The sequence below is a fragment of the Jaculus jaculus genome, chromosome 15, assembly GCF_020740685.1.
Source record: "Jaculus jaculus isolate mJacJac1 chromosome 15, mJacJac1.mat.Y.cur, whole genome shotgun sequence".
Classification (NCBI taxonomy): Eukaryota; Metazoa; Chordata; class Mammalia; order Rodentia; family Dipodidae; genus Jaculus; species Jaculus jaculus.
Window position 1 is genome coordinate 26,898,452 of NC_059116.1, and position 20,131 is coordinate 26,918,582.

At 44.5% G+C, this 20,131-nt stretch overlaps 1 pseudogene; it reads left to right on the top strand.

Moving 5' to 3' along the window:
* Window positions 1-4,634: 4,634 nt before the first annotated feature.
* On the top strand, window positions 4,635-19,668 carry LOC123455119 (annotated as a pseudogene).
* The last annotated feature ends 463 nt before the right edge of the window (window positions 19,669-20,131 follow it).

Consider the following 20,131-nt stretch of genomic DNA (forward strand, 5'->3'; position numbering starts at 1 on the left):
ATGTTCTCTCTCATATGTGGATCCTAGCTACAGATGACTGGGCTTCTGTGTGAGAATGAAAATACTTAGTAGCAGAGGCCAGTAAGTTGAAAAGGAGACATAAAGGGTGGAGAAAGGAAGGGAGGAGGATACTTAATAGGTTGATACTGTATATATGTAATTACAATGATTGTAATGGGGAGGGAATATGATGGAGAATGGAATTTCAAATGGGAAAGTGTGGGGGTGGGGAGGGAGGGAATTACCATGGGATATATTTTATAATCATGGAAAATGTTAATAAAAATTTAAAAAAAAAAAAAAAGCAAAGAGGGGAAAAGAGGGGAGGAGAGTAAAGGAGCAAAGGTGTTTTGCATCCTAGGTAGGTAGACTTCAATCTCAGAAAAAAAGGTTCATGCCTACATGCTCTCCTACAATAACATGTGTGTGTATCAAGCAATGCCTCTAAAATAAAAATCTATCCTGTGATTTCTGAAATGCCCACATCATTCATGTATTCCAGTGGAGGAGAAAGATCTAAAACTTCAATCTTATGGCAAAAAAAAAAAAAAAACATGTTAGCCAGGCATGGTCGCACACATCTTTAATCCCAGCACTCGGGAGGCAGAGGTAGGAGGATTGCCGTGAATTCAAGGCCACCCTGAGACTACATAGTGAATTCCAGGTCAGCCTGGGCTGCAGTGAGACCCTACCTTGAAAAAACACCAAAACAAAAAAAAAAAACAAAAACAAAAACATGTTGTATACAAAGAGCCATGTTTATATACTAGGCCTGAATGCTATAGACTCACCAGAACAAAGAAAAACCTGTTAAATCTTGGAAAATAAACAACAAATCCTTCGATAATGATGGTCCCATCATCTCTCAAAAAAGGCCTTTGATTTTTTAAAAATCATTTAACTGAGGGCTGGAGAGATGGCTTAGCGGTTCAGGCATTTGCCTGCAAAGCCAAAGGACACCATTTCCAATCTCTATGCCCCCCATAAGCCAGTTGCACAAGGAGGCACACGCATCTGGAGTTCGTTTTCAGTGGCTGGAGGCCGTGGCACACCCATTCTCTCTCTCTCTCTCTCTCAAATAAATAAATAATATATATAAAAATACAAAAAAGATATTTTTTAATCATTTAACTGATATTTACTGATTTTAACCAATATCAGACAGTATTACTCAGTAAAAATTGAGTAAGATAGGGTCTCTACTTGCATAGAGGGAAACCTAGAATAATTAATTCAATGTTGATATGATTGTCTTCCCCAAGCCTTGTCCTCCCTCAGTCTTCCCAGATTCAAATTATCAGTCTGGGATCATCTTCAACTTGTCTTAGCTCAGGAGTTCTCCAGCAAATAGACTACTATTTCTAAAGACAAGCAGAAGAATTCCTAGCAAATTCTCACAACAGCCCAGGATCTATCTATCTTAAATTTATTTGTTGACATTCTCATACATATATTCCATTTTGATCAAATGTCCCCCTCGTTACTCTCCCTTATCCAATCTCAGTTTCTCAGTTCACTGTCTACTTTTCATCTCTTCCTAGTGACCATGCTATGGAAGAGAATGACTCCCCTATCTGGCAACCTTTAGAAGTCATTAGCTCATCAGGGAAAGGAGTGGCCTTCCAGGACCCTCAATGAAACACCTTTATTAAACTTTTTTAGTAAATTAGTTGAATTATTTACTAGATCTCTTGAAACATTCAATAGCAACTTTTCACTCCATTCTATGACTCAAGACCAAGTGGGAAAAAGAGCCTAAACAAGAAATTTTTTCCTATTAGCAGCACGTACTACAATCAAGAACATAGACCTTTCCCTTAAAAGTGAGTTATAAAAAAATGAATAAATAAAATAAGTGAGTTATAAAATTTTCAAATTGTGAATGTGGACATTTATTATTTTTATTTAGGGACAAAATGTGCAGAACCTGAGGACTGTGCGTGTGTGAACAAAGGGTTCAGGAATCACACATATAATTTCAGAGAATTAAATCCCTTTAGTGTTTCATGCATTTGAGCTCACATACGTCAATAAATTTTGAAGTTATGGCTTTCTAGAGCAGCAAAAATTTTCTGACTCCTTCATGGTGAATATTTGATGCTCTAAAAAATATATAAGTGAAACCAAATTGAAAGACATTCTATAAAATAACTGATTTATACTCTTCAAAAAACAATGTCAAGGTCATGACAGAGACAGACTTGTAAGACTTTTCCAGAATGAAAGAGTCTTGACAGTTGAATACAACGTACCATCTGGGATTTTCTCCTGCTATAAAAGACATTACTGAGAAAATTAGCACAAATATGAGTAAAGTGGATTAGATACTAGTATTACGTTGATTCTAATGCTCTACCATTAGATGACTGCAATGAGGCTACGTGGGCGTATGTCCTTACTTGAGGATTTACACACCAAAGCTTTTTAAGGGTATGGTAATGTTACATCCGCAACTCACTCTTCAGAAAATAGATCACAAAAAAATTAAGTCATTAAATTTACACAGGAAGGGCTGGGCAGATGGCTCAGTCGTTGAAGCTACTTGGTCCACAAGCCTGTCTACCAGAGTTCAGAATCCTAACACACACGCAAAGCCAGAAGATGCAAAGAGTCACACAGGTCTGAAAGAACAGTGTGCCTACTTCAGGCAAGCTAGACTAGCTTTCTAGCAGCAGAACCAGAGAGGCCCTATCTAAAATAAGATGTCAGGTTGTCCTCTGACCTCTACATGCATGCCCATACACACACATCATACATGCATACACACAAACCTAAAATAATGAATAGAAAATGTGTGTGTGTGTGTGTGTGTGTGTGTGTGTGTGTGTGTGTGTCATACAGAGAGAGGCAGGTTAAGGCAAACATGTCCTAGTATAAAAATTTGGATGATATAAGTGATGTCATAATTATTATCCCATGCGAATAAGATCTCTGGAAAGCAGAAATTATGACAAAATCAGGAGCAAAAGAAACAGTACTAAAATCAGTCCTATAATGATATTGGATTAGGAGGAACAGATTAGAGGAAATTTCCAACTAGATTGTTTTATTCTAAAACTACAAGAGAGCATTATTTTAAGGAAATATTTAACAATAAGAAGAAAAACGGGGAAATCATTACAGTCAAAGCCTGGAAAAACACTGCTATATGATATTTGGAAAGGTTTCCTTTAAAAAAATTATTATTATTTATTTATTTAACCCAGAAAGAAAGAGAGAGAGAGAGAGAGAGAGAGAGAGAGAGAGAGAGAGAGAGAAAGAGAGATTGAATGGGTGTTCCAGGGCCTCCTGCCACTGCAAACAATTTCCAGATGGATGCACCACTTTGTGCATCTGGCTTTACATGGGTAGTGGGAAATCAAACCAGGACTGGCAGATTTTGTAAGTGCCTTTAACCGCTTAGCTTTCCACCCCAGCGCATGGAAAGTTTTCTTGTTAATAATAAATATGAACTAAAAACTGAGGCCAAGGACTAGGGGTGTGGATTAGTGGTATAGTGCTTTGCCTAGAATGTCGGAGGTCCCGAGTTTGATCCCCAGCATTACAAAGAAAAAGAATTTAAAAATCTGAGGCTTATATTTCAGGAAAGGAAAAAATAACTCCAAAGAGAAAGAATTGTCCCCTAAAATACCAGTATTTTTGTTTAAAAAAGAATAATATTTCATCCCGTTCCCTGTTAGGTTGAACATAGAATCAACATGAAGCGAAGGAACTGGGCTGGAGAGATGCCTTAGAGGTTAAGGCATTTGTCTACAAAGCCTAAGGACCCAGCTTCAATTCCCCAGTTCCCCCATAAGCCAGAAGCACAAGATGGTGCATGCATCAGAAGTTAGTTTGCAGTGGCTAGAGGCTCTGGCATGTCCATTCTCTCTCTATCTGTGCCTCTCTCTCTCTCTCTCTCTCTCTCTCTCTCTCTCTCTCTCTCTCCAGGGAAATAAATATTTTTTTTTTCTAAAAAAGAAAGAGAAGAAAATAATGTCCATGAGACTGGAAAACTCATCATGCCACTGATGAAAGACCAGGCTCACTGGAACCTCTGTTTCAGCCAATGGCTCTTTAGGAGAATGTAAGAATTCTATAGTCTCTTTTCACCATTACTGGATCCCTCCCTCGAAAGGATGTGTTCTCCCTCCATTCTGTTTGAACTCCAAGCTACAGGGAAGAGAGAAATGGCTTGGATATGAATGGATTACTCTGCAAAATCCACTACCAAAACTCTAAAGAACAGAAGTCTCGTGCTGGAGGGATGGCTTAGCAGTTAAGGTGTTTGCCTGCAAAGCCAAAGGACCCAGGTTCGATTCCCCAGGACCCGCATAAGCCAGATGCACAAGGTGGCACATGTGTCTGGAGTTCATTTGCAGTGGCTGGAGGCCCTGGTATGCCCATTCTCTCTCACTCTCTCTCTTTCTCTCTCTCTCTCTCCATCTTTCTCTCTTGCTTTTGTAAGTAAATAAATAGATAAAAGACCATCACAGAGTGGTTACTAATATCAACATTCTCAAAAAGTATATACTGAATTAAAAAAAAAAAAACCAGAAAGGAAGGAAGGAAGGCACGAAGGAAGAAAAATCCACCTACCATTACCATTTGTTGTGGCAAGTTGGAACCTGAGGGACTGTAATCCACAAAGGGAGATGAGGGTTGTCACTGGCATGTGCGCAGATGTCCTCATTACATGCTCGGTAGTAATGTGACAATATGTGAAGCTCACAGTCTTATGAAGTTTAAGAATTTGATGTGATTATTATTTGATTGTGCAAAAAATTCCCTCTGGACTTACAAAAGCAATCTATTAATGGATGTGTGATTGATCTTTTTAAGCAAAGCTATTAATTTGAACAAATAAGAGTGGAAATTTTCTGTGTCTCCTACCACATCCTTTAAGTCCGTTTGCCCATCTCCTTGGATGAAAATCAAAGTAGGCTCCATAGCTTTTCTGGATATTCTTAGCTAATAAAACTTTCTTGAGCAGGGCGTGGTGGCGCACACTTTTAATCCCAACACTCGGGAGGAAGAAGTAAGAAGATCCCAATGAGTTTGAAACCACCCTGAGACTATATAGTGAATTCCAGATCAGCTGAGATTCTACCTCGAAAAACCAAAAAAGAAAAGAAAAACAAGTTTCTTGGGCTGGGGAATGGTTCATTCGGTTAATTGCTCAGGCTTAGTGGTTAAGGCACTTGATGGCAAAGGCTAGTGACCCAAGTCCGTAGCTCCAGGACCCAGGTAAGCCAGATGCAAAAGGGGACGCATGAGTCTGGAGTTTGTTTGCAGTGGCTAGAGGCCCTGGCATGCCCATTCTCTCTCTCTCTCTCTTTCTTTCTCTTCCTCTCTCTCTCTCTCTCTCTCGCTCGCTCGCCCGCTCTCTTTTCAATAAGTAAATAAAAATAAAACTTTTTTTAAAAGCCCACAGACTCCTTGTTCTGCTCTCTCCAACCTCCCCAGCCCTGGGGCTGCCTGTGTCCCAACCCTTCTGAGTTCAAGGCCTCCAGCCACACGTCTGCCCTGCTTTGGGGCTTCATCACGGTGGCCGTGGTGGAGGTGGTGGAGGGAAGATCATGGCTTGTAGCCGGGCACCTGTTTGCGCCCATGGTCTCCCCACGTCTGCCGCCCCACGTTGGAGCCGTGAGCAGCACCCGCCACCTCCGCCGAGTCCACCAGTCACCGCACCAGCGTCTCCACCGTCATGTGGAACCGGCCTGGGGCCTCTGCGCTGCCTTGGGCGCAGTTCTCTTCCTGGCTGAGCTTGTCCTGATGGGCTCGATCAAGTTTGTGCCCACTGGGGCTCATCATGCACGCGCAATGGCTGCTGTCGTGTGCGTAAGCCTCAAGTGCCACCAGAACTTCACTCCAGCTTGCCAGCCTCCAACCACCCTCTGCTTCTGCAGCCCCATCGCGGCAGCCTTCCAAGGCCTGCCCACCCTGGCAAGCGTGTGCCAGTGGTGCCTATGGGCCAGGCTGGCAGGCATCGTGGTACCTGTGAGACTTGTGTTTATGGCTTTTGCTTTACTTTTCTACAGCTCCTTGGTGGCCCACAAAGCAGACCTCCACAAACGGGGCACGCCTTTAATCCCAGCGCTCGGGAGGCAGAGGTAGGAGGATCACTGTAAGTTCGAGGCCACCCTGAGACTATATAGTGAATTCAGGTCAGCCTGGGCCACAGTGAATCCCTACCTCGAAAAAAAAAAACAAAAGGGCTGGAGAGATGGCTTAGCGGTTAAGCGCTTGCCTGTGAAGCCTAAGGACCCCGGTTCAAGGCTCGATTCCCCAGGTCCCACGTTAGCCAGATGCACAAGGGGGCGCACGCGTCTGGAGTTCGTTTGCAGAGGCTGGAAGCCCTGGCGCGCCCATTCTCTCTCTCTCCCTCTATCTGTCTTTCTCTCTGTGTCTGTCGCTCTCAAATAAATAAATTTAAAAAAAAATGGGCTGGAGAGATGGCTTAGCGGTTAAGCGCTTGCCTGTGAAGCCTAAGGACCCCGGTTCGAGGCTCGGTTCCCCAGGTCCCACGTTAGCCAGATGCACAAGGGGGCGCACGCGTCTGGAGTTCGTTTGCAGAGGCTGGAAGCCCTGGCGCGCCCATTCCCTCTCTCTCCCTCTATCTGTCTTTCTCTCTGTGTCTGTCGCTCTCAAATAAATAAATTAAAAAAAAAAAAAAATTTTAAAAAAAAAACAGACCTGCGCAATCTGCAGGAGCTCAGTCGCCTGCAGGGGGCGCTTCAGGCCTTGTGAGCCGGGCTTTAGCCCTTCCTGAAACAAGCTACCCTCCCTGAGAGGCCCAAGGGTGTATAGAGACCTTATTCCCTGACCCTGCCTGGCGTCGCCTGCGTGGTCATTCTCCTGCCCACAAAGTTCCACATTCCTAGGGATGTTCCCTGTCAGTGTGTTTTGTAAGTTCCACTCGATGCTTGGCTGGAGGAAGAGGAAATAGGAATTTTTCTCAGTTTAAGGATACTGGGGTAGATGGACAGAGACAAGGGGCCATCCAGGGATCTTGGGTGGTGACCTTCGGCTGTTTGTTTTTCTACAGGTGTTGCAGTCAGGTTCGCATTGCTGGTAGAAATCACCCAACCAAGAACAGCTTGTGGGCTGGGGGTGGGGGGTGGGGGAGGGGGGACGAGGTTTATTTTGGCTTATAGGCTTGAGGGGGAAGCTCCAGGATGGCAGGGAAAACGATGACATGAGCAGAGGGTGGACATCACCCCCTGGCCAACATAAGGTAGACAATAGCAACAGGAGAGTGTGCCAAACGCTGGCAAGGGAAAACCAGCTATAACACCCATAAGCCAGCCCCCAACAGTGCACGGCTTCCAGAAGACTTCAATTTCCAATTGCCATCAGTTGGGGAGACTAGCATTCCGAACACCTACGTTTATGGGGGACACCCGAGTCAAACCACCACAACAAGATAAGGAGGCCAGGCTCCTTACTTGCTCAACTGTGGTCACCCCACCCCAAAGGCAGTCAACCTGTGCTTTAGCTGTGTAGAATTATCTTATAGTTGGGGCGGGGATGGTGTCTGTCAAAATTTTAGTGGGTTTCACTTTTGGCTGCTGTAGAAGATTTGGATGTTTCTATTATAGGCTTAGTTCAGCCTTTCCTAGGGTGCCCCCCTCGCTTAGAGACCAGTGGTGGTGCCTGCCTCCCTGGCAGAGGCTTGCCCACATCTCTACCTGGTTCTCTGCCACCTTGGCCCGAGTTGTGCAGCTGGCCCGACTTTTTAGCAAGGGTTGGATGAGGAGATTTTGAAGCAGATCTAGCCCTTGGAGTTCTTCTGACACTCAATTTTGATGCACCTTATTTTGTGTAATAAATTGTGTTTCACAGAAAGAAAAAAGAAAAGCCAAGAGTGGTGATGTGTACTTGTAATCCCAGAACTGCCCCGGGAGAGTCGGCGTGCCCCTGGGTCTCACTAACTAGCCAGCGTAGCCTACTTGGTGAGTTTCAAGCCAACGAGAGATCCTGTCTCAATTTTTCTTCAGTGGACAGTGTCCGAGGAGCAACATCCAAAGCTGTCCCGTGGGCTCCACACATATGTGCATATGTACCTGCAACACACATGAACACACAGATTCTCTCACAGTGTGTCATGAATGAGCACACACATGCACACACACGTTCACGCAGAGATTCTCTTGCTGCGTATAATGGATGCATGTGTCAGAATTCTCTAGAGGAACAGAGCACCATGATACCATTTCAAAAGAAATTCATAATCCCAAAACTAAAATGCAAACATGAGTATTGAACGAAAAAGTAAGTGTCCTTTGCCCAACACTCTTGTAAGAGGAGCTGGCATGCTTCTTAAATTTTATTTATATGAAAGTTTTATGAGGTATCTTGCTGTCTGTATTGCTTCTATCTCTCTCTGCTTGCAAATAAATAAATAAAAATGTTAAAAAAGGACCAATTAAGCTCTGCAAACCTAGATGTCTTATAAGTATAGATATTTCATTATTTTTAAGACTCTTCTAAGAAAAGTAATTGACCCAGGGCTTGAGAGATGGCTTGGCAGTTAAGGCACTTGCTTACAAAGCCTAAGGACCCAGGTTTGATTCCCTAGGACCCACGTAAGTCAGATGCACTAGATGGCACCTGAATCTGGAGCTTGTTTGCAGTGCCTAGAGGCCCTGGTGTGCCCATTCTCTCCCTCTCTCTCTCCCTCTCTCTCTCTCTCTCTCTCTCTCTCTCTCTTTCTCTCTCTCAAATAAGTAAACAAATAAAATATATTTTTTAAAAATTGACCCAATGGGCTGGAGAGATGGCATAGTGGTTAAGCGCTTGCCTGTGAAGCCTATGGACCCCGGTTCAAGGCTCAGTTCCCCAGGACCCACATTAGCCAGATGCACAAGGGGCGCTCGCGTCTGGAGTTCGTTTGCAGTGGCTGGAAGCCCTGGCGCGCCCATTCTCTCTCTCACTCTCTATCTGCCTCTTTCTCTCTCTGTCACTCTCAAATAATCAAATAAATAAATAAATAAAATCTTTTAAAAAAAATTGACCCAAAGTGGCACACCTTTAAACTATATTTGTGTATTTAGTTGAAAGAGAGAGAATGGGTGTGCCAGGACCTCCTGCCACTGTAAATGAACTTCAGACACATGCATGGCTTTGTGCATCTGCCTCTGGGCATCAAACTCAGGCTTTCAGGCATTGCAAGCAAGCACTTTTACCCTCTGAGCCATCTCTTTAAACCTGGGACACATTTTTTATAAAAGCCACTAGTTGATTTTCACTTTTGTATCACCCTTAGCATCTTCGTCTAGAGAAAGAACCCCATACGTGGTTATGGGATTAAGTCCCTCTCCCAAGACAATTCAGCTAGTCTGTAGAAGCTAGGATGCGAACCAGGGTCTACAGTGTTCCTCCTATGACTGTCCCACCATTTACAGTTCTTGCGGCCCTAAATGTAATAAATCTTTGCTGAAATTGCTCTCGTCATCTCCTGCATCATGGGAAAACGGGTGTCACTTCAGGGAATAATGTCCAGGTTATGGCTGTGCAGGGCGGCAGTCCTGTCTGTTCCCAAACCTAACCTTGAACTGTGAGGTCCTCCGTGTGGCAAGACCTCAAGAGAAGAGTCATGGATGCTAGCCTCTAATGTCATATATGTGCAGTGATGTGCAAATGAGAGTGGTTATAGGTCATGAAACTAGAAAGAGGACCATGGGGAGGGGGAAAGAGGGTTCTTTTTTGTTTTAGTTTGGTTTGGTTTATCAAGGTAAGGGTCTTGCTCTAGCCTGCACAGGCTGACCTGGAATTCACTATGCATTCTCACATTGACCTCAGACTCATAGCAATCCTCCTTCTTCAACCTCCCAAGTGCTGGGATTAAAGGTGTGCACCACCAAGCCTGGGAGAGAGAGAGAGAGGGAGAATAGGCACCTAGTCAATGCAAATGAACTCCAGATGCATGTGCCACTGTGTGTATCTGGCTCTGTGTGGGTCCTAGGGAACCAAACTTGGGTCGATAGGCTTTACAGGCAAGTATCTTAACCACTGAGCCATCTCTCCAGCCACAGAAGAGGTTTTAAGCAAGAGGTCTGGGGACGGAATACATAAGACATGAAAGTGGCAAGGGCACTACTGAGGGTGGAAATGTCCCCAGGGAGATGGGGGAGAAGAGAGGGAAGGAGAATCAACCAAAACCAGTTACATATGAAGATGTCATACTGAAACACGTTTTTAAATATTTATTTTTTTAATTTTTTGTTTATTTTTATTTATTTATTTGAGAGTGACAGACAGAGAAAGAGGCTGAAAGAGAGAGAGAGAGGAGAGAGAGAGAATGGGCGCACCAGGGCTTCCAGCCACTGCAAACAAACTCCAGACACCTGCGCCCCCTTGTGCAGCTGGCTAACGTGGGTCCTGGGGAATCAAGCCTCAAACACGGGTCTGCAGGCTTCACAGGCAAGTGCGTAACCGCTAAGCCATCTCTCCAGCCATAAATATTTATTTATTTTTATTTATTTATTTATTTATTTATTTATTTATTTATTTGAGAGCAACAGAGAAAGAGGAAGAGAGAGAGAATTGGTGTTCTACGGCCTCCAGCCACTGCAAACGAACTCCAGACATGTGCGCCTCCTTGTGCATCTGGCCAACATGGATCCTGGGGAATCAAGCTTGGAACCAGAGTCTTTAGCCTTCACAGGCAAACGCTTATCTGCTAAGCCATCTCTCCAGCCCAAAACACGTGTTTTTAAATGCCAAATAATAATAACCCACCATTTCTTTATAGGCAAGTACCTTTAACCATTGACTCATCTCTCCATCCTGTCCATGTCTTTGTATAGAGAGTCCTTCCTATCACAAGGTTTTGTTCTTTTAGTACAAAATTTTCTATCACTAGAAGTACTTTCTACAATACAAGCTTCCTAGGTAAGGCAATTTGTTTCATCACTCAAGCCTCCAAGATGAATTACAACAGTGCCTTCTAAGCTTAAAAAAGCCTACCTTTTACCTTAGGCTCTTGTTAAAGGGCACCTTTGGAGGCAGCAGTTCTGTTATGGGGCTGCAGTCTGAATCTTTGACAAGCACTCAGGACCCGTGGCATGTGATAGTGTCACACTGCAGACCAACAATCACACACGGGATTTTTTATTTTTATTTTATTTTATTTTTTAGAGAGAGAGAATTGGCACACCAGGGCCTCAGCCACTGAAATTGAACTCCAGACGCTTGCACCACCTAGTGCCCACGAGCAACTGTGTGCTTGCCTCACCTTTGTGCATCTGGCTTACATGGGATCTGGAGAGTGGAACATGGATCCTTAGCTAAGCTTCGCAAGCTAGTGCCTTAACCACTAAGCCATCTCTCCAGCCCCACACGTGGGATTTTAATCAGCAAACATGTGTTCAGAACAGACCTAGAGAGAAGAGTCCATAAGGGTACCTGTGGCACCAAGGCAGGTCCACCACAGACTCTAGACTGAGGCCCAGTTCTTGGGAGCTCCTCCCATGGGAGATGCCAGAAATCTTCCAAAAGCATTTGAAAGCAGTGACAGGCCACCAAAAAGGCAAAGCATCAAAAGATCCATTTTGCTTGGCAAGTGCCCAAGCTTAGGAAAACACACACAACAAGGTTCAGCCAAGGGAATGGGTGAGTCTTATAATAAACCATTTATATGCCTAGTGCCCACCTGGGCATTTGCTACGAGCCTAGATTCCTGGCTTGTATAATAAGATCCTCTTACCAGCCTCCCTGGACTTCACGTTAACACCTCATTGAGGGGACTAAGCTATAAGCACGCACTGGAGTCACACCTAGCTCCACGGTGGCAGTAATATTACCCGATTGGAGAGGATCTTCATAAAGGCTGTGGGACAGGTGCTGTCACTAAGTTGGTCTCACTGAGACCGTCACAGAGCTCCTGGAGCAGTTTGCCTCCTAGCAGGCAATATTCAGCCTTCCTCCCTCTGCGGCCTGATGTGGGGGCTCAAAGCTCCATTAGCCTCAGCTTAATTTTTATCAGATCCCCAATGAGCATACACAGAAGTAATTTTTTTAATTGGCTACTTTTTCATATTTTGTACTTTTCTTTCTTTTTTTTTTTAAATTTCTACAAACACTGCTGCACAAGGGAAAAGTCGCTGTGAAGTTTGAAGTTTTGTTCATGGAGATGTCTTTAAGGGGTAGGGGTAAAGCGGACTCTTCTCTTTTAAAACTATACAATTCATAAAAGTCATGCACATCATTTTAAAGACAGGGAATATCTTTGCATAAGCAAGTAAACTTAGGGCTGTGGAAATGGCTTAGCCTTTAAGGTGTTTGCCTACAAAGGCTAAGGACCCAGGTTCGATTCCCCAGGACCCACATAAGCCAGATGTACAAGGGGGCACATGCATCTAGAGTTCGTTTGCAGTGGCTAGAGGCCCTGGCACACCCATTCTCTCTTTCTCTCTGCTTCTTCCTCTGTCTGTCTCTCAAATAAATAAATTAATTAATTTTTAAAAAATAAAAAGGAAAGTAAATTTAAAAACGCAGCTTACAAATGGTCAAAGAGTTTTCAATCTTTTTGGGTTTTTTTTTTTTTTTGTTTGTTTGTTTGTTTGTTTTTCAAGGTAGGGTCTCGCTGTAGCTCAGGCTGAGCTGGAATGAATTTGTTATGTAGTCTCAGGGTGGCCTCGAACTCACCACAATCTTCCCAGCTCTGAGTGCTGGGATTAAAGGCATATGCCACCACGCCCGGCTTCACTCACTTTTGTATAACTACTTTACCACATAAAGGAGACACTTAAATTCTGGAAATGATAGCTATATGTCTTATGCTCCTCTTGAAAACATCTTGCATTAAAAATAAATGTTATTTTCATGATTATTTGCCAGTCACAAGCTTTAGACAAACTAGAGACAACTTGATCTTGAGCTTTGAGTTACTCTGGTGTCACCTGTCTGTGTTGTTTCTCGAGCTTTCTGGAAGCCCCAGTGCCGAGAAACAGAGGTGTTTGAGTTTAGTCAGTAGTCAAGCCATCTCTTTACAGGAAACAACACAGGCCTTTGTGTGGGACTTCCTCGGGCTCTGATCTCTCCCTATGCCCATTCTATCGCTGGAAAGTTAATGTTATTTTAAAATGCCCCCTGCGAGAAGCATATTCCTTTCCATAGAACGAGCATTTCTGCAACTTAATATCTTACATTTGATTACCACTGGTGCATATTTAAGTGTTATCTTATTCATCTTGTTTATTACATATATGTATTAAAAACTAATAAAAGCAAAATAATACCAAAAAATGAGCATTTCATTTTGGCATTCACCCTCCTACAAAACCCTGCAGATGTTTGGCGGTTTGTGATATATTTTGAAGGGTAGAATTTGCAACTGTTATAATTAAGCAATACCATTAAGTCACCCGAGAGTAAATTAGAAACTAAACTGGTGCTGTGTGCTCAGAAACCCAAGATTATGGGCTGAGCTCTCCATTCAGCAGATGAAGTCAACTCCCTCCAAATTGATTCTGAAATAAAAGGTGTTATTTCTATTCCCCACCCTCCAAATACATAAGTGGATTAAACATGTCCCTAATATTGATCTGGCGTGCCAGTTGTAATCTTAAATTGTAGGGGGAAAACGCTTTTTTTGTAAATAGAGCTATTTTTGACTTGCTACTACCGTTTCAGCTGTAATGGGCCAGAGAAATGTGTAGGTCTGGATGACTTCCAGAGATTTGGCTGGGTGCCATTGACTTGATAGCAGTTTTTTTCCTTTTTTTTTGGAAGAAAAAGAGAAAGAATGGGGGACAGGAAGTCCTAGTACATCTTGTTACAATTAGAGCTGGATAAAGGTAATGTCACTTCTCGGCATTTAGCCTGCACAGTACCGTCTGGAGGAGGATCAAACCGCGGTGACAAAGAACACAGCTTGTCAGTAATCTGAGTGAACACCCATGTAATCATCGATACCAAAGGAAATCTAAGCATGGCACAATCCGTTATCGTGGAATACCAGCAACTGAGAACATGTCAACACATCACTGAATAAAAGTAAAAGTACAATCTTGGGCACATCACAAGGTAGAGCTCGTCTCTTCAAGTACAATTGAGGTTGACCACATTAACACATACTGGCTCTCTAGCCATAGCTACTAAAACTTCAGTTGTTAAGAGGGAGATGGCCCGTGGGAAAAAATGCTTGCCACACAAGTATGGGGATCTGAGTTCACATGTTGAGATGTAAAAGCTGCGTGTGGTGGTAGATGCCTCTAACCCCAGTGCTATAGGGAGCCAGAGACTGGAGGATGACCTAGGCTTACTGACTAGATCATCTAGCCAAAATGAGGAACTATGCTTTACAGTGAGAGAACCTGTCTCAAGAAATAAAGTGGAAGGGAGGCCATTAAGGTGTTTGCCTGCAAAGCCAAAGTACCCAGGTTTGATTCCACGTAAGCCAGATGCACAAGGGGCGCACACATCTGGAGTTCATTTTCAGTGGCTGGAGGCCCTGGCGCACCCATTCTCTCTCTCTCTCTCTGTCTCTCTCTCTCTCTCTCATAAATAAAATTAATTAAAAATTTTATAATTCTTTTCCCCAAGCTAGTCCATAGATATCAGAAGCCCTATCCCCAAAGCTAAACACAAAGCCAAAATATTTCTTTCACCTTTCACATACCTTTCTGTGTAGCAGGGGCCAATAAATATAAAAATTTTAGTGCTAGGGATGGGATACCACCCACTTGGTTGTTTGTCAGGACAGTCTCTGATGCCCCCAAACAATACAGACTATTGCCTAGGTTCTTGGTTGCCCTCCAGAACTTGATGGTAAGACCCTATTGCTGAGCACACCACAAGCTTTGGCTACAAAACACTGAGAACTCAAGCTGGAGCCGAGCTGGAAGCCTCCTGCCTGTTGACTGGCTGCCACAATGCTGAAAGGAGCTATGTAGCCTATTGGGGAAGAAAAGTCACCAGTGGTCTTAAACAGCAGTGGGCCCTGCAAGCTTTGTAGCTGGCCACCCAAGCAAGACACGCTCACTAGTGCGAGGGCGGTGTGGTAATGTGAACTTATGTCTCCCAAGACGCAAGTGTTAAAAATTAAACTTATGGACTGGAGAGATGGCTTAGCAGTTAGGCGCTTGTCTGTGAAGCCTAAGGACCGTGGTTCGAGGCTCGATTCCCCAGGACCCACGTTAGCCAGATGCACAAGGGGGCACATGCGTCTGGAGTTTGTTTGCAGCAGCTGGAGGCCCTGGTGTGCCCATTCTCTCTCTCTCTCTCTCTCTCTCTCTCTCTCTCTCCCTCTTTCTCTGTCACTCTCAACTAAATAAATAAAAAGGAATTAAAAAATTAAACTTATAACTTGGATCTCCAGCCAACCTGGCTGACGGAGGTATCACTGGGAACAGATCTTAGAGTCCAACCCTAAGGTGTCACTTGGGGGCAGATCTGGATCGGGCAAGCAGGGGTTTGGTGCGCTGGTGTTTGCTGGCTGCTTGGTGGCGTCTCTGTGCCAGTCAGCTTCCGCTCTGGAACTTCCCGTGGATCTGCGTGCTTAACACAAGTCCCTTCTCCTGTAAACTGCTCCTGGTTCAGAGGATCATCCCAGCAACGTGGAACTGACTACAACAAATGTCATGTCTGTTATGGGGGTGTAGTAGACAGCCACACATTGCTGGGATGAACCTCAAAACTGTACAGAAAAGAAAATCTACTACCAAAAGCAAGAGCAAAAAAAAAAAACCAAAAAGAATACAGGCAGCCAAACCACAGTGAACCCAGGTAGAACTCAGGCACCTTGCCTACCTTAGGTTGGAATTTTGGGTCCACCCCCACTCCTTAGTGCTGGACCTTAGGATCCACCCATGGTGACACCAAGTTACAAGCTTTAATAAAATTCCTGAATTGGGGCTGGAGAGATGGCTTAGCGGTTAAGTGCTTGCCTGTGAAGCCTAAGGACCCCGGTTCGAGGCTCGGTTCCCCAGGTCCCACGTTAGCCAGATGCACAAGGGGGCGCACGCGTCTGGAGTTCGTTTGCAGTGGCAGGAAGCCCTGGCGCGCCCATTCTCTCTCTCTCCCTCTATCTGTCTTTCTCTCTATGTCTGTCGCTCTCAAATAAAAAAATAAAAAATGAACAAAAAAAATATTTAAAAAAAAAATTCCTGAATTGATTGGAGGACATCCCCTCAAGCCACCACAGGGGAACTGGAGGCCCTGGTGTGCCAATTCTTTCCCTCCTTCTCTCACTCGCTCACTCACTCTTTCTCTCTTGCATAAAAAAAAGGCCAGTCTGGGCTGGAGAGACAGCTTAGCAGTTAAGGCATTTGCCTGCAAAGCCAAAGGACTCTGGTTCAATTCTCCAGGACCCACATAAGCCAGATGCACAACATGGCCAGCTATGGTGTTCCCATTCTCTTTCTCCTTCTCTGTCTCTCTGCCTCTTTCACTGTCTCTCTCATATAAATAAATATAAATAAAATGCTTTTTTAAAAAAAAAAAAAGGCCAGTCTGTTGGGCTTGCCTCCAAAACATTAAGAAAAAAAAAAAGCTTATGGCATAGGAGGTCATAAGCTCTAGGGAGAAAACTGTTTTCTGCCTAAATGGGCATATTATGTCCATCAAACTGCCCTCTTAATACTTATGTTTATGCCCATATATTAATGCTACTCTCACTGTTGGTTAGAGAAGCTTCTCTTTCCAGATGGTGGTAACCACTGACAAAAATCAAAACTCACCAAAGGGCTGAGAAGTGACAGTGGAGTGTTCAGTACTAAGGGAGACATCTCTCTCACATCCTCTGAGGTTCAGAGACCATTGTGGAAGAGATGGTATGAAGAATGTAAGAGCCCAGTGAAGGGGAGAAGTGTTTACAATACTGCCTTCCAGACACAAAGTGGACTTGAGATTCACCTTACAGTGACTGAAGCTACTGACACAAAACATGCATAATAGGGACTGGAGAGATAGCTTAGTGGTTAAGCACTTGCCTGCAAAGCCAAAGGACCCAGGTTCGATTCCCCAGGTGTTGGGAGCTATGACTCAAACCTCGGCCATGTTAACAGAAACAGCCATATAGCAAGTTCAGTTTCTACTTCCTCACCTAATATTCAACTACCAGGGGATCGTACGCTTGGCTGAATACTCCCCCATACTGTTGGTAGCTGATGAAGAAACAAAGGCATTGCAGCCCACCGCTGAATAGCGCCCCCCCCCCCTTTTGTATAAAAGAAGGGAGGAGATGTCGGGAGCCATAGAGCAAAAGCCTCTCCATTTTGCCTGGGCCTGCTCATAAGCTGACTCATTACTCAGTAAGCTGGTCCATCCACCTTTCTGTTAGGTACTTCTGGAACGTCGGTCAGCAGACTGCTTACAGAATCTTATCTTTTGCAAAAGGCCAGTTTATGGTCAGAATGTGAATCCTGGTGCAGTCAGGATGTTAAGCCATTGAGGCAAGATTAGATGAACACCTAATTACATCCCCTCTAGGTTTCCTGACAATTCCAAAGCCCTAAATCACATCAGCCCGCTTAGTCCCCCACTTTTCTTCCCCTATATAACCACTGTGTAAAAAATAAAGACTCTGAGGCCTTGATAAACATCTAGCATGGTCTCCTTCTTGTGGCTGTTTGCCTTTTCTCATTCAGGTTAATTTCCCCTTGTGTCCTTGTGCAACTCCCCGCTGGTGGGGGCACCCAGGACCCACATTAGCCAGATGTACAAGGGGGGACACGCATGCATCTGGAGTTCATTTGCAGTGGCTGGAGGCCCTGGCGCACCCATTCTCTCTCTCTCTCTCTCTCTCTCTCTCTCTCTCTCTCTCTCTCTCTCTCCCTCTTTCTCTGTCAAATAAATAAATAAATAAAATTGGAAAAAAAAGTTTAAAAAAATGTGCATAATAGGCGGGGAAAATGACATCAAAATAGAAGAGAGACAGTTGAAAAGAGGAGGGATTCAGTGGCGAGGAAATAGGAGAGAGAGAGAAAAAGACAGTCGTGGGAGGGGATTCTCCTCATGGTATATTGTGTACCTGTGCAGAGGCTGACCACCTAACATTTAAAATGATGGCATCAAATCAGAAGAGGCACTAGCTGGAAAGAAGGGGTTCAGTAGAGGGGAGCTGCAGGAGGGGAGACAAAGGAGGGTGCTGGGAGGGGATAATGATCAGGGTATATTGTATGTATGTATGGAGGTGGTCAATAGAACATTTAAAAAAGTGAAAACGAATACATCTGCTGTAAGAAATAATAACATTCCTTGATCTGATAAACATTTATTGAGTGCCTACTACGTGAGAGGAACAAAAACTGAACATTTTTGACGGTTAAATCTTTCCTCATTTTTTTTTTTCAAGCCTTTTCTTCTGAAATCCATCGCGAGGGCCTCCCACCCAACTGAAAGGTCCCTGTGGCTCTCTCTACCCCTGGAACTGTTCACATCACCCTGGGAACACTATCATTCAAGAGAGGCCTGGAACACAGCTTTGCAACTCCCCACGGAGACACTCTCCCAAGCATCTCTAAGAGTAGAGCTCTTCAGGGCAAATCAAACATAATTTTAGTTAATATGTTTCTTAGTCATCTCGGTTTAATTTTTGTCCTCCCTCCAAACGGACCATTTTTCATACAACTTCCAGTGGCACGAACAATTTCCCGGCCTCTTGAAACTCTGTGTGCTCAGCACTGTGGGACCTAATCAAGTTTTCTGAGCAGCTCCATGCTGTGCCGGCTGTACTCCGGGGCAGTGGAAGACAGCTCTCAAATGAACTGGGGAGAAAAATATGATTTTCCTTCCCTATTCCCAAGTCTGTAGTTGGCTCTCAAGCAAGTTTGCATCTGATATAGTAGCCAGTCATAAAACCTTATCATCATATTGAGACTCACTGGCCCCCAGATGCAACTGAAGATGCTGAGAAACGGGCGTCTTGCAAGAGCTGGGAGATCAGGACTCGGGGTGCAGCGCTAGACCTGTCTGCTGAAAGCCCGGGGGCTTCAGCTACCCACCTGTTCCACCTTGAACTCTGTTGGAAGAACTCCTCATGCGATTTGCCTAAATGCTCCCTGGTAAATTCTTTCTTTTACATACTGTAAGAGTTGGTGGGGATTTTTTTGTTTTGTTTTGTTTTTGGTTGTTTTTTTCTTTTTTTTCCCCATAGCCTTTTTCCCTTCTAAGCATGCCTGAAGCTCCCTCAACCTTTTTCATAGCAGATACCATGAGAGAGACCACACAAACAGAATCACGAGGGTTAGACAACTGCTGCCTGATTCTGAGCCGAAAAGCAAGTCACCTTCAGCCACCACATCTAGCAAACACAAACCTTATTAATAGTAATATGCTGTTTTCGGCTGCATGGCCCAATACTCTGCGTATCTGTCTGCCCATTCTTGTCAGCTTCCCTTCAGGATTGGCGACAAGAGCCGTGGCGCCCCAGGTAACATTTTTTTGGCAAGCCCTCCCCAAAACAACAAAGCCAGTCCCCCCCGCCCCCACTGCTCTCTCTTCTCCATTCCTCAGGTCGCCCCATCTCTCTAATTGGTATTCATCCAGTGAACACTAGCTATCAGTTCTTGGTGATTAACAGCCTTGTGAGACCCTGGGCGTGCTGCGAGAGTTGGCTCTTGTATCCACCGTTTAAAAGGGACGCTGGGATATGAGATTCTTGTTTCAAAGAGGGGCACGTGTATGGCATTGTGTGGCACCATCCGAATGGGTCGCAAGGGCGAGGGCTGCGCGGCTCCGTGAAGTGGAGAGGGGACTTCTGAGTCCCTCCGCAGGGTCCATGCCCAACACTGCTGCGCACTGGGCACCTTTTCAAGCTGGATCTGAGTCTACATCGCTCAAACATTCATCAACGGCTTGATCGGCTGGTGTTGAGATGCCCCCGTTTGCATTTCAAAGGGCTTTATTTATGACACGCACTCCGCTTTCCTTCCCACACTGTGATCCCTTGGCAATCCCGTCCTTTCCAGCCCCGATTTACCCCGTTTGGTTTCTGACTCCTCTCACCTTAACTTCACTAAGTCATAAGAAATTGGATAGTCATATGGATTCGTAGTCTTAGTGGAGAGTAGCCCAGAGTTGCTTGCAGAAATCTACGTCTATCCTGAACGGCCCTGGAGGTCTGTAGCTATGCAGAATTTCGCCTATTGAGACTGATCCCACCATCTGGGTCTCTTTGCTTTGCACTGGAGTTGGGCAAGGGATT